At 34.0% G+C, this 12,718-nt stretch overlaps 1 pseudogene; it reads left to right on the forward strand.

Annotated features, from left to right (window-relative positions):
• Positions 1–509: 509 nt before the first annotated feature.
• On the forward strand, positions 510–11,836 carry LOC114269069 (uncharacterized; annotated as a pseudogene).
• The last annotated feature ends 882 nt before the right edge of the window (positions 11,837–12,718 follow it).

The raw sequence follows: 12,718 nt of genomic DNA on the forward strand, positions 1-12,718 counted from the left end.
TTTGAGGTCTGAGCTTTCCCCTTTAATCTCACTGGATGCTAATTGGGATGTAAGTTACCTTGCCTTGATGAGATTTCTAAAGTCAGATTGAAGGTGAGTAATCCATGTCAAGGTTTATGTAGCTTGACTATTATCTCTCTGTTGCTCTTCTTATCTCTCAATTCTCTTCTCTCCATCTTTTTCTATATTATCCAAGTTATACTCAATTCTTTAAAATTGCATCGGCAGATATATATGCTTCTCAAAGTAAATAAAAATATAATTATAGTTCAAGATAAATTTTGCCTCGAGATAGTTTGGAACTTGAATTATTAATTCAATTTGTTCATGTTTTGTTTCCATTTGTTGAAGTTTACTATACAATATTCTGTTGTCCCTAAAAAGAAAAAGAAGAAGAAGATTACTATTAGTCACATGTGGAGCCTATTAGGAAAGGAAAGAATCAATTGGCATTTAATCAGATCATATCATATACAAACTCTAGCATTCATTGTGAAAAAAAAAAGGAAAAAAAAAAAAGATCTTTATTTAATTTTTTTTCTTAATGCTTGGCAATGGTGTTTTACTATAGAATGGAAAAATCATAAAATAATTGTGATGAAACGAAATGGACTTTCTTTCTGTATTCAAATGTTAAGTTTGGATGTCCCCTATTATAGCCATCCATTCTCCTATGGTGTTACTGAATTGGGTTTGGAATTTGATGGTATAACATAATATCATTGATGTTCAGCACGGATGGGTCCGTTGGAAACACAATTGCATTTGCTTCACAATTGCATCTTTTGGTGAATGTGCTAGATATGTCTTTTGAGGCTCAATTTATCGAAGATTTTGTGTCAGGTTTGAAAACTCTATGTGAGTGTCCTGCCATTTTTCTATTAAAGATGTACCTAGTTTTAATAAGTGACAGCTCCGGGTTGTATCATTTCATGATGTGACATCAGGTTGCTTAAAATTTTCTCACTTTTCTATTCTTCTTTATGTTTGGTAACAGTTGAAAACTCGGGATCTGATAATTTGAAGTCTTCATCAGTCATACCTCTGCCAACTGTTCTTGATCGTGTGCTTAAAGATCTCTTTCATGAGGGTACATTCCTTCCATTTTCTTTTCTTATATCTTATTTGCTGCTGTTAATGTGATTGATAATTTAAACTTCAAATTTGGACATAATGACTAAATTGAAACTCGACTGTGTATGTAGGGACCAAAATTGTTCAATTCGAAACTATAAGGACTAAAATGAAATTTGCATCAAACTATAGGGGCAAAAAGTGTAATTAAACCCTGGTGTTTATCATATAATTAGATGGCATAGAATGTGAACCTACTACCATATAAGAGAAGCCCTGACATTACAAAAGTACGAATACATGCACGGATATGGAAATAACACGATAGGTACATACAGACTTGACATTTTTTCAAAAGAATCAAGACACCACCATTACATGGTAATAAATGAAAATAAATTTTGATATATATACATAAAAACAATAACTAATTCTTTATTTATTTATTTATTTTATTACAAATACATTTTAACAAAAATAGTTAGAAATTGCTTTTCACATTCTTCATATTGGAGAAGTGTGGATAAGAACTCTTAATATCTATTTTAGAAAGTTCTATTCATAAACAAATTAAAGGTTTTGTAGCTATGATAATTCCCAAGAATATCTATTAATTATGTGATTGAAGATGATTAGTAAGGTAGCCGACTGAGTTGAGTTTTGTTGCTTGAGCAAGACTTGCAACTTGCAAGCCTAGATGACAAGCTCCTAGCAGGCTAAGCCTGATTTGCTATCATTGACTTTTGTTTATGTTCATTGCATGAAACTCTTAGCAGTTATGAAACCTGTAACCTTTATCATGCTTACAATGGATACTCATTTTTGCGGGATGTGTAGTGGTGCATGGATGGGTGGGCGTGTGTTTTGTAGATCTCACGAAAGGGACATTATTGTTAGAACAGAGTTATTAAAGAAATGAACATACCTGGAATTTATATGCATTTGTGAATTTCACAAATTTGGAGATGCATTTAATTTGCATGCAAGTTTATTATGTACTGCTGTATGGTTGAAAATTTAGATTCTAGAATTGAATGCAGGTGGACTTTAATATCTAATGTTTCTTTCATGACTATGTCCTCATGCAACTTGCAGGAGTGCAGCTCCTTGATTTCACTGAGCATAAGAATTCTCGAGCTATTAAAGGCGCACCACTTGACTCACTTTTTGCGCAGTTTTGCTTACACTCACTTTGGTTTGGCAACTGCAACATACGTGGTATGTATCTAAGTCAAGAATGATTTCCTTTGGATGGTGACACTCTGTTAGAGACATTAAATTATTAATCATCTACATGGGATTTGGTTTGTATTAGACCATTCGGAATGTGGACTCACCCCATTTTGACTATGCTTTTCTTTTATGTTTGATTAGCTATTGCTGTGCTTTGGATAGAATTTGTTAGAGAAGTTCGTTGGTGTTGGGAAGAGTCACAACCTTTACCTCGGATGCCAACCACTGGTGTGATTGACTTGTCAACTTGTTTGGTCAACCAGAAACTACACATGGTAATAGTACATCATTTCATTAGAGAAATGTTAATAGGGTTAGTTCCTTGTGCATTTCTTGGACATTATGCTGTGAGAACTGAAGGTTCTGAAAGACCACAAGCTTTGTCTGCCCCTCCGCCTTGACAAATGTAGGCCTTGAATAATTGAATTTGTATTGACAAATTGCTGAACTTGGCCTTTTCTTCAGTTAGTTTACGAACCTTATTAATGAAACATGCATACCTGAAGTGCTGAATGAATTATAATTCATTTAATTGCATTTAATTTATAATTAGAATTTATATGTCAAGAATGTTTAGATAGCATGCTTTTAGATACTTCCATTCAAGACTTGTTCTTCATACAAGCCTGGGGGCTCTTATAAATGTTGAAGTTGTGAAGATGCTTTGGATCTTGTAACTAATGAGCTAGTTAACTTTTGTTTCTGTAAATTGCTTTCAATGTACTTTATTGTAGCCATTTGTTTTGGAATTATGCATGGCAGTTAGGTGGTGAATGGTGATTGACAAAATTGAAAATTTGCCCCTGAAATTTTAGTGCAAGTGGTTCTATTGAAGACTTTAAGCTGCCAAATGTGCACAGCTGAAAATGTTGTGGTAATACTTGAAATTCAAGCTCTGAAATCAAATACTCTTTTATAAGGAAGAAAAAAAAAAATTCACTTGGAAGATAACTAAAAGTGTTTCTAAACCAAACGAAACTAACCTTTGTGTCCCAATCAAGTGGGGTAGGCTACCTGAATCCTTCCAGATATCTTTATAGTTGTATGTTTGGTTGGAGACTGTAGTAATTGCATATCAATATATACTTGCCCTCTGCTAATATTACTGTAACCAGATATGGTCAGTCAGTACTCAATTCCAAACTTTGGACTACATTTGGGACAAATTCCACTGGGCCAACTAGTTATAAATTCCTTTATGCTACAAGAGTGTTGCACTTTTCTAAATGTAAGAACGTCATTGTTTTATTATGTGATTGCAATTGGACACTGTTTTATTATGTGATTGCAATTGGATAGCCATCTATTTGCAGCTCTTGCTACCTGTAATCCTTATAAATTGGAATTTTACATCCACATAACACTTCAGACGGAAAGACTTAAACGCGTTGTTTGATCGGTTTCTGTTGGGATTTTCTTTTTTTGTAGTGTTATTTAAATTAATTGATAATAGATGTGATTTTGCAGGACTTGCTGAAAACAAATAGTATTGTTTCAGTAGGTTAGCACTAGGGACTTTGTTGCAATTATGTAGTTTGACAATGGATATTGTTTATGAAAACTGATATTGATGACATGCTGTCATGGTCTTGAGATTTCTTAAGCATCCTTTTGATGTTTTCTTTCTTTCTTTTCTACTTTTTGGGATTTTTCCATAATATTTTGTGGTCAGAGTCGTGAGACCATAATTGTATTTCTTTGCCACTTCATTGTTCAACTTGCAATATGCATTGAGAAGAATCGTCAACTAACTCAAAAGTTTCAAGATGGTGAAAACGAAGATCATGTTTCTGCTCAAGTTGAGGTTGTGTCTTATTTTACCTTTGTTGTCAATATTCTTATAATGTCTCCGTGTTCGAGAATCAGTAAACGTCGTTCTTCTTTTGCTTTTTGGCCTGAAGTACTATGCGACTGTAAAATGTAAATACAGGAAGCTGGTCAGGTCAATGGAGACTTATCTCATACGAGAATGCCTAGTGAGGATTTTGTTGGGAAACGAGACAGGTGAACTAAGCAAGTGAGAAGCCTTTTGTTTTCATAATTAAATACTAATTGCAAATCCATTGAGGCTGTGGAATTTTATTGAAGTTTTTTTTATATTGTTTTTATTTTTTGCTCTTCATTTAAAGTATGAGTATTATTCTGGTATGACTATTATTCTGTTTTGGAAGTTTGTTTAATTTTACCTTGACATTCTTGATTACTATGCTCAGGTTGTCTTCATGGCTTTCTTGTGGAGGAAGAATAGAAACTCCTACAATGTCATTGACACAGTGATTCTTTTAGATTAAGCTGGATGTGTGTTTGGTTTGATATTCCAAAAGACTAACTATAATTTAATGAATTTAAATCTTTTTTTGCCTTCTCTCTGTTGTATATTTTGAAGAGTTGCTCAAATATTATAGTGGCATATTTTTATTATGTTGACGTTGAAGATCAGTAAGAACCTGAAACTGAATTTGCATATCACAACCATTTGGAATATGAGAAACTAGAGTGACAACAAGTGGCGCTATTAAGTGCTTGAAACCCTAAACATGAAAGTTACATGCAGTAAATGGCTTGTCCTAGTGCCCATGGTACTAGTTCTTTTTAAGTATTTATTACTAATAATTGCTTACCAAAGTAGTGAACTTACAAGATAACTTTGCACTAAATAGATATGATAGGATTACATTAATTTTGGACTTTCTGTTGATTGCCCTTTTTTATATCCCATTCATGTGATTCACTCATACTCTTTGTGCTCACTATGCAGTGGCTGAATGTCAGATGATTCATGTCATCCTGAAACTTCTGTATTGAGGATGAATTCTGAGGCCCAGGATGTTGTGACATCTTCTGATTTAAGGCCTTCAGATTGTATCAGGAAGGGATCAGCTGGTGTTGTGGGTATGATGCTTCTAAAATCAGACCAGAACTTGCATGTTCCATTTACGCAGGTTGTTTAAGCTTCAGTAGAGTAAGATTATTTTCTAGTTTTTTTTTTTTTTTTTTTTTCATTCCTAGAATTTTCAATAGAAACAATCTTGACTTGTTCTCCATACTTGTTATAGGATGCACCACTTATGACAGAAGACATGCATGAAGAACGACTCAATGCTTTAGAAGCCTTAGGTTCTTCATTTGTAGGCTTAAACTCTTCGTCATATACATTATGACTGTGGTGAAGATGGCCATTGTGGGAATGCTATTGATATGCATATACATGTACATGTTGATATTATGACTATCACTAATTATCTCAAAGTATATTTGAATGGTTGCATCTTAGATGTTTTGATAAAGTGGTTACCACTCCACTTGCATCAACTTCAATTCAAGTAAAGTGGTACCAGTTCACTTGCTATTAACTTTGATTTAAACCTTTCATTTTTGGATCATGAAAGTCTGGAAGCCCTAAAAAATGAGAAGACTCTAAGAAACTCCTTTTTTATTTGACAAGTTTAATTTAGTTAGTTGCTCATTGCTTGTGGGAAAACTATTTTGACATTCATTTTGCATTTTAGATAACTTCCCTATTCAAGTGTTGCATGGTAGATAGAGGTCTGTAAATTTGAAGAGTGCATTGATATCAACTGAGAAAATATTGTCTACCATTTTGTACAGAACTTCTCTGCTCAGTTGGAGAGAGATATATTATCTTCAGGTAATAAGCTCATTTTTTACTTCTGCTCGTTTTACTCTTTCCAATAAAGAAGTAAAAGCCATAATTATTTATTTGATAAGTAAGACTGTAAGATATTGAAAAAGCAGCTATGGGGTACAAAGCAAAACTATTTTTGACAAAATAAAGCTCTTCTAAAAAGTCAATAAAAGCAAAAAAAGAATTACAAATCTTCCCTTATAGCCAAAAATGAAAAATATCTAGTGTTATCTTCAATCTGTTTACGTCCATCTGTACATCCTCAAAAGTTTGCCGATACCGTTCTCTCCAAAGGTACAATATCAAAGTCTCAATCAAAGCCTTGTTCCTTTGCTTTGATTGACAACGTCCCTGCCATGGCTAATACAACTGGAGTAGTGATTTCAACATCGTACTAAAAAATTCAACCTCTTAGGCTTTTGCTAAGGGAACTAATTTTGTTCTCTCTGAAGTTAGTAAATGTAAACCAAAAACTTCAGTGGATGCTGAAGACTAAGAAAGTAAAGCTCCATAGCTCACTACTAGTCACATTAGGAATGCAAAAAATTTGTCAGCTGCACAGTTTGAGAGTGTGATTGGAGTGGGAAGGGCAGGTTAGGTGAGAAAATTGTGTGGGTCAGTTGACTGGCAGTTAAGAATTTATTAATGTGCTCATTAACCAACCAGAAACCTTTATATTATATTCTCATATAGTCCTATCGATAGACATTCCCTGCCCCTATGTTGTCCCTAAATCTAATATCAGTTTTTTATTAGATGAGACCCTCCATCAAAGCACGTATGGCTCACTCACTCATTTATCTCTCTTTCTCACTATCTGAAACTCCTTCCCCTTTTGTGTCTCCCACCTGTCTTCCCTCACTCTTAACCCTGTGGATCCACATCTCCCCCTATGAATTTAATACATAATCGGGTAATTATTTTATTTGTGTGTGCAGTACATTGATAGGACAATAGAGGATTGTTTCTTTAACTCTATGTTTACCTTAACTCCTAGTTGGCCAGAATGATATCTGATTGATTGTTCAACTTAAGATTTGGCTTTTTAGACTTTGTTCAGGCGAAGGGGGGAAAGTTGGAGAAGTGTCTCGAGGGTTTGGATTTAGTTCTTAAGGAATAAAATTACGGGTATATTTTGATACGGTAGATTTATTGTGATGGTGGCTTGGTTTTTGGGAACTAAAATGACATTGAATGGAACAGTTACATAGATGATTTAGATGGCCCATTTCAAATGGATCATGTTGACTGAAATTGGAAACTTCAGGGATGGAATTGAAAAAATTGGAACTTGACCAAAGTGACCTGAAACAACAAAAATATCATAATTATGAAAAGAGTGTGGCATACATAAAGCCTGGACATATTTATAAAAGCTAAAATCAACGTTCTAGATGAAGTTGATCTGAGGTGCTATTTTAGGGGTGGTGTGAAGATGACAAAAACTAGAGATTCAAGTTTGAAAGGTTACATCCTAGTGCCAAAAGGCACAGATTAGATTCAAAATGTATTGGATGAATCCCAAAACCAGTAATTCAACATTTGTTAAAGAGTCTTATAGTAAAAACTGAAAAACCCATGAACTTATGCACAAACATAACGTAACATTTGGTGCCCATATAACAAAAACCACAAATGATCACAGAACATACATACTTTTTCGTCTACAAATTCGGCTGGCAAAAAATAAAACGTATTTGGAAAATACCCTTTTTTTAGTGTAACAAATTAAATTAAAAAAATCCATGTAATGCTGACTAAACTCGACAAAGTCTTGTCCCAACTACTTGGGGGTCAGCTACAAGAATCCTGTTTTGCCATTCTGCTTGTTTAAGGGGCATAATTCAGTTAAAACATGAGCATACCCTCAATAGCATTTCAAATGTTTATGTTTTTTCCCCTCATACAGAATGAGATTGTTTTACTATTTCTCAGCCTTGTTAAACATGACCTGAAGCTTGTTTTCTTTTGCTGCATTTGGTTTTTGTTTCACAGAAAATTTGAGAACATGTGCAAATTTTTTCTCCGGTTTTCATTACATGAATTTGTTTTACTGTTAAATCTTTTTTTCATTTTCCCAGCTGTATGGCTGTGCACTTCGTTTTTTTTTATTATTTAGATTCGTCTTTCATAGCTATGGATTTATGGATCATATCATATGTGAACATGCATGTCTTTCCTATTAAAAAAAAATAATGTTTTAAATACATAACCCATTATTAATTTCCTTTCAAAATTAATTTGGTGCTGGATGTTTGTGAAAATCTGAATCAGACATGTCAGCATTCAAAGTAGCAAATCCAGCTGCTGTATTTGAAGATTTTATCCGCTGGCATTCACCTAGAGATTGGAAGAATGATGACTTTGAAGAGAGTGGAGAAGTGTCTACAAATGATGCAATGGAATCGTTAAAAAACAATTGGCCTCCTCGAGGACGACTCTCAGAGAGAATGTCTGAGCATGGGAATTTGTGGCAAAAAATTTGGAATGATGCACCTGCTTTGCCAGCTTCTGAGCAGAAGCCACTTTTGGATCCTAATTGAGAAGGAGAAAAGGTAAAATTCTTTGTAAATGTGCACATCTTGCATTTTTTTTTTAAAATATCTGGACTGCTCTAGTTTTTATGTTTCCCAACAAAATATTAGCAAATGTAGGATGTTACAGCGAAGGTCTCAAGTTCATAAAACTGGTGTTACCACAAGACAGTAATTTCTGATTAAATGGTGATCAACATTTGATGTTTTGAAATGCTTTTCAATTTATGTTTCAGAGCAATAGATTTGACAGTCCAAAATGGTTCTTTCTACCATTGTCTTTCTTGTTTGTTGAAAGATATAGAAAATAATCTACTAAGATCTGATGCTACCTAGAATATGTCTTGGTTCAACAAGTGGAATGGGAATTCAAAATTCAAATGCAATAAGGTATAGTTTGTTGGGAATTGGGATACTTCTAAGCACAAGGCTAACTGCCTTTTAATGGAAGGTTATTAAAACATGCAAGTTGTCTTTTTGCATCTCAACATTTGTCGTATTGGATAAATGTAAAAAAGAAAAGAAAAGAAAGGGGAAAAAAAAAATTCAAGCTCAGTGTATCCCGTCTAAGTATAAATCAAATTCAGTATATTCCTTCTAAGCATGAACTTCATGTGTCCCATATAAGTTGAGCTATTTATGTGTTGTGGCTTTTTTTAGACCGTCTCTTGAAATACTCTTGTTTGTTAGTTCAAGTTTTTTATTTTTAATTTATTGGAAAACCAAAAGTGGTATAAACTAAAAGGTGTTATGAAGGTGGCAAATGGCTTTACAAAAAGATAAGGCTCTATGATATACAATACATCAAGAGGTATAAACATTTCTCCAATGAACTACACAAAAGGCACAATTGAAATAGTACACTACTCAATCAAAATAAATAAATAAATAAACAAGGAGCAAGGATCCCTTTTGGTTTTAATGAGAACAATTCAAAATAATTACACTCCCTCCATAGTCTGGAAGCACACAATGCAATTGTCTGCCACTCCTTCCTCTTTTGGTTTGATAGGACAACTAGCAAAAAACCCCACACATAATGAGGCATAACCCCAACCATGCCAAAAATCGAACAGTTAAGATTCCATAAATCGTTGGTAAACCTGTGCTAAATAGTATGCATGTGTTCAGCAAAAATGAAGGTAATTATGACAATTTTACTGGGGGTGATTTGACTAAAATACCCTGTTAAAATTATAAAATATGCAATTTAAACAAATGTGGTGATTGTTCTTAATAATTTCGAACCACTTGGCCTTAATTGGATGGTCTCTTTTCAACCTTGTAATTGCAGTTTGGATTCAGTATTTGGAAGAGAAGTAATATGTTCTTCAAACCATATTACTATATATTTTATTGTGTTGAAATATTGACCTTTCATGTCACTTTGAACTCTGTAGGTTCTTCATTATTTGGAAACATTGCGACCGCATCTACTGTTGGAACAAATGGTTTGTACTGCCTTCAGAGCTTCAGCTGACACTCTAAACCAGGCAACCTTTGGTGGCTTAAAGCAGATGGTCACCAAAATGGGTCAACTTTATCTTACATTGGCTTCTACACTGAAGCATTTGCAATGTATGCTTGTCTTTATGCTTTCTTGTCATTTATTTTATTTTTCCTGAATCTTAGTTCCATTTTACATAGATGCAAGTTTGCAGAATTTACGTTTTCCCCCTCTCTTCCTTGCAGCAAATCGTCTCTTTGTCGACAGTGAGATTACTGAAGACGTGAAACGGCTTTGTGTTGTTTTTGAACATGTTGAGAAGTTGCTAACTGTTGCAGCTTCTCTTCATTGTAAGTTTTTGCAAGCACCACGCTTGTCAGAAGTAATTTTCAGTGACTACTACGATTTTTACCTACCTACAATGGGGACAGGCGCTGTGGCAGGCAATCATGATATGGTAAATTCCCAAATGACGTGTGTTTTTGGTCTAGCAGTTCAGTAGCTAGCTTAAGGATCTTTCTAGAGTATCACCATTGCTTTCATCAAGGTTATTATTTTAGACAAAAATTATTTATTGAAAAAAGTGATTTTATTTAATTTATATAAAATTATATATGCATATATAAAATAAAATTTTAATATATTATTTGACGTGTATGTGTCCTACTTTTGGAAAACTGCTCTACATGTTCTAGTCCCACTTCTAGAAAAATGCCGTATCTGCTTGTCTGTGTCGTGTCCGTGTCCTGTACCCATATTTTTTCTTAGGCTTTGATTTGTGACTCCTGGCAGTACTATGGTCAATAATTTGGATGGTCTAATGTTAGATTAGTTCTAGTTGATGCAATTTTTTGGTGATTTTGTGCTATAACACATTTCATGTTTCTTCAATATAATTGTTAGTCTTCCATTCATCAATGACACATATTAGATCTATTTAGATGACACAAGTTGATGTCAAAAATAAATTTTACTTTTTAGTGTTCACCTATAGGGGTCTTGAGAAACAACATAGTGCAATAGTGCCAAAATTTCCCCATAATAAACATGGATTATATTAAGGAAGAAGGAGAGAAACTCCAAGGATCATTTGTAATAGTTTATCTTCCTACATTAAACACTTGCTTGTAGAAATCATTTTGTTCTGGTTTTTTATCATTCACAATTTTATTTTATTTTTAAATTGTGAATTCATGATATATTCAGGTTAAATTGGAGGGAGACATTGACCAAGGTGTGGAATACTACAAGAAGGCTCTGCATTATAATTGGCACTATGCTGATGCCATGTATAATCTAGGCGTTGCATATGGGGAAATGCTGAAGTTTGACATGGTAAATTTGTAGGAAGTAAAACTTTCGTGTCTCTCTATCTCTCTGCTTTTCATGTCTTTCATTCTGAAGCAAACTTCACATGAATGAAACTGATCTCCTCAAACATTATTCTCTACTAGAAAGTACATTATCTTTATTTTATTTTTTTTCCTTTTTGCAATCATCGTTCATTTTCTTCCTTTCTATTAGTTGCTTTAATGTTGATGCATTTCAAATCTAGAACTTCAGAATATTTATTTAATATCTGTGTAGGCAATTGTGTTTTATGAACTTGCTTTCCACTTCAATCCTCATTGTCCAGAGGCATGCAACAATTTAGGAGTGATATACAAAGACCGTGACAACCTTGATAAAGCTGTGGAGTGTTATCAGGCAAAATTATGATGCTTATGTGCAAATTTTAAGTCTCAAATCATCGTGTGCTTGATATTATAAAAATTATTTATTCTTCTGCAGTTGGCTTTACCCACTGATCTGCTGCTGCTGCTGCGGGTGTGCTGCTGCAATGTTGCTGTGAAGCGGGCTGCTACTAGATGCTGGTCTGCTGCAAATTTGGGCTATTGTTAGTTTCATGTTTTCATTTTGTTATCTGTTGTTTTTACTATGGGTTCACAATTTGGATGTATTTGAGTATTTTAGTGAGTTTACCCTTTTAGGTTTTATACAACGCTTCCAAAAGCATATTTTTTAGCAGTGTTTTTTTGTCTACACATCAACTTTAGGTGATTTAATATCAATGTTATTAGTTTGTAATAGTGGTGTCTGAGGGATGCCTCTTGTAAATATGTAAATCTTATAAAAAAATATATGTGATTTTTAATTTTTTTTGCCGCTACAAATTTGTCGTTGCCAAAAAGTAAAGCTTTCTCGACAAACAACTTGTCGGTAAATGTGTAGTTAAAAGTTTATTTTTGCCCACTCATGTTGTGTTGCTAAAAGTGTATTTTTTGCCGATGCCAATTTGTCGTTGCCAAAACTAAAGCTTTACCGACAACCAAATCGTTGGCAAATGGTAACATTTACCGACGTAAATGTGTCGCTAAAAGTTACTTTTGCCCACTCATATTATGTTGGTAGAAGTGTATTTTTTGCCAATGCCAATTTGTCGTTGCCAAAAGTAAAGCTTTAGCGACAAACAAATCGTAGGCAAATGGCAACATTTACCGACGTAAATATGTCGCCAAAAGTTTATTTTTGCCGACGCATATGTTGTTGGTAAAGGTATATTTTTTGCCCATGCAAATTTGTGTCACGAAAAGTGCCCCACAATCATCATATTTGAATGACTTTTACCAACACAAGGTAAATTGCCGACGATGGATGAAGACTTTTATCGACGACTATGTTCGTCGCTAAAGGCATTACTTTTACCAACGCAATGATATTTTTGTCGGCAAAAAGTTTTGCCAACTCACTTTTGCCTACGGGTTGCCAACGTAGCTTTGTGTG

The sequence above is a fragment of the Camellia sinensis genome, chromosome 4 (genome assembly GCF_055761805.1).
Source record: "Camellia sinensis isolate YWXY chromosome 4, ASM5576180v1, whole genome shotgun sequence".
Classification (NCBI taxonomy): domain Eukaryota; kingdom Viridiplantae; phylum Streptophyta; class Magnoliopsida; order Ericales; family Theaceae; genus Camellia; species Camellia sinensis.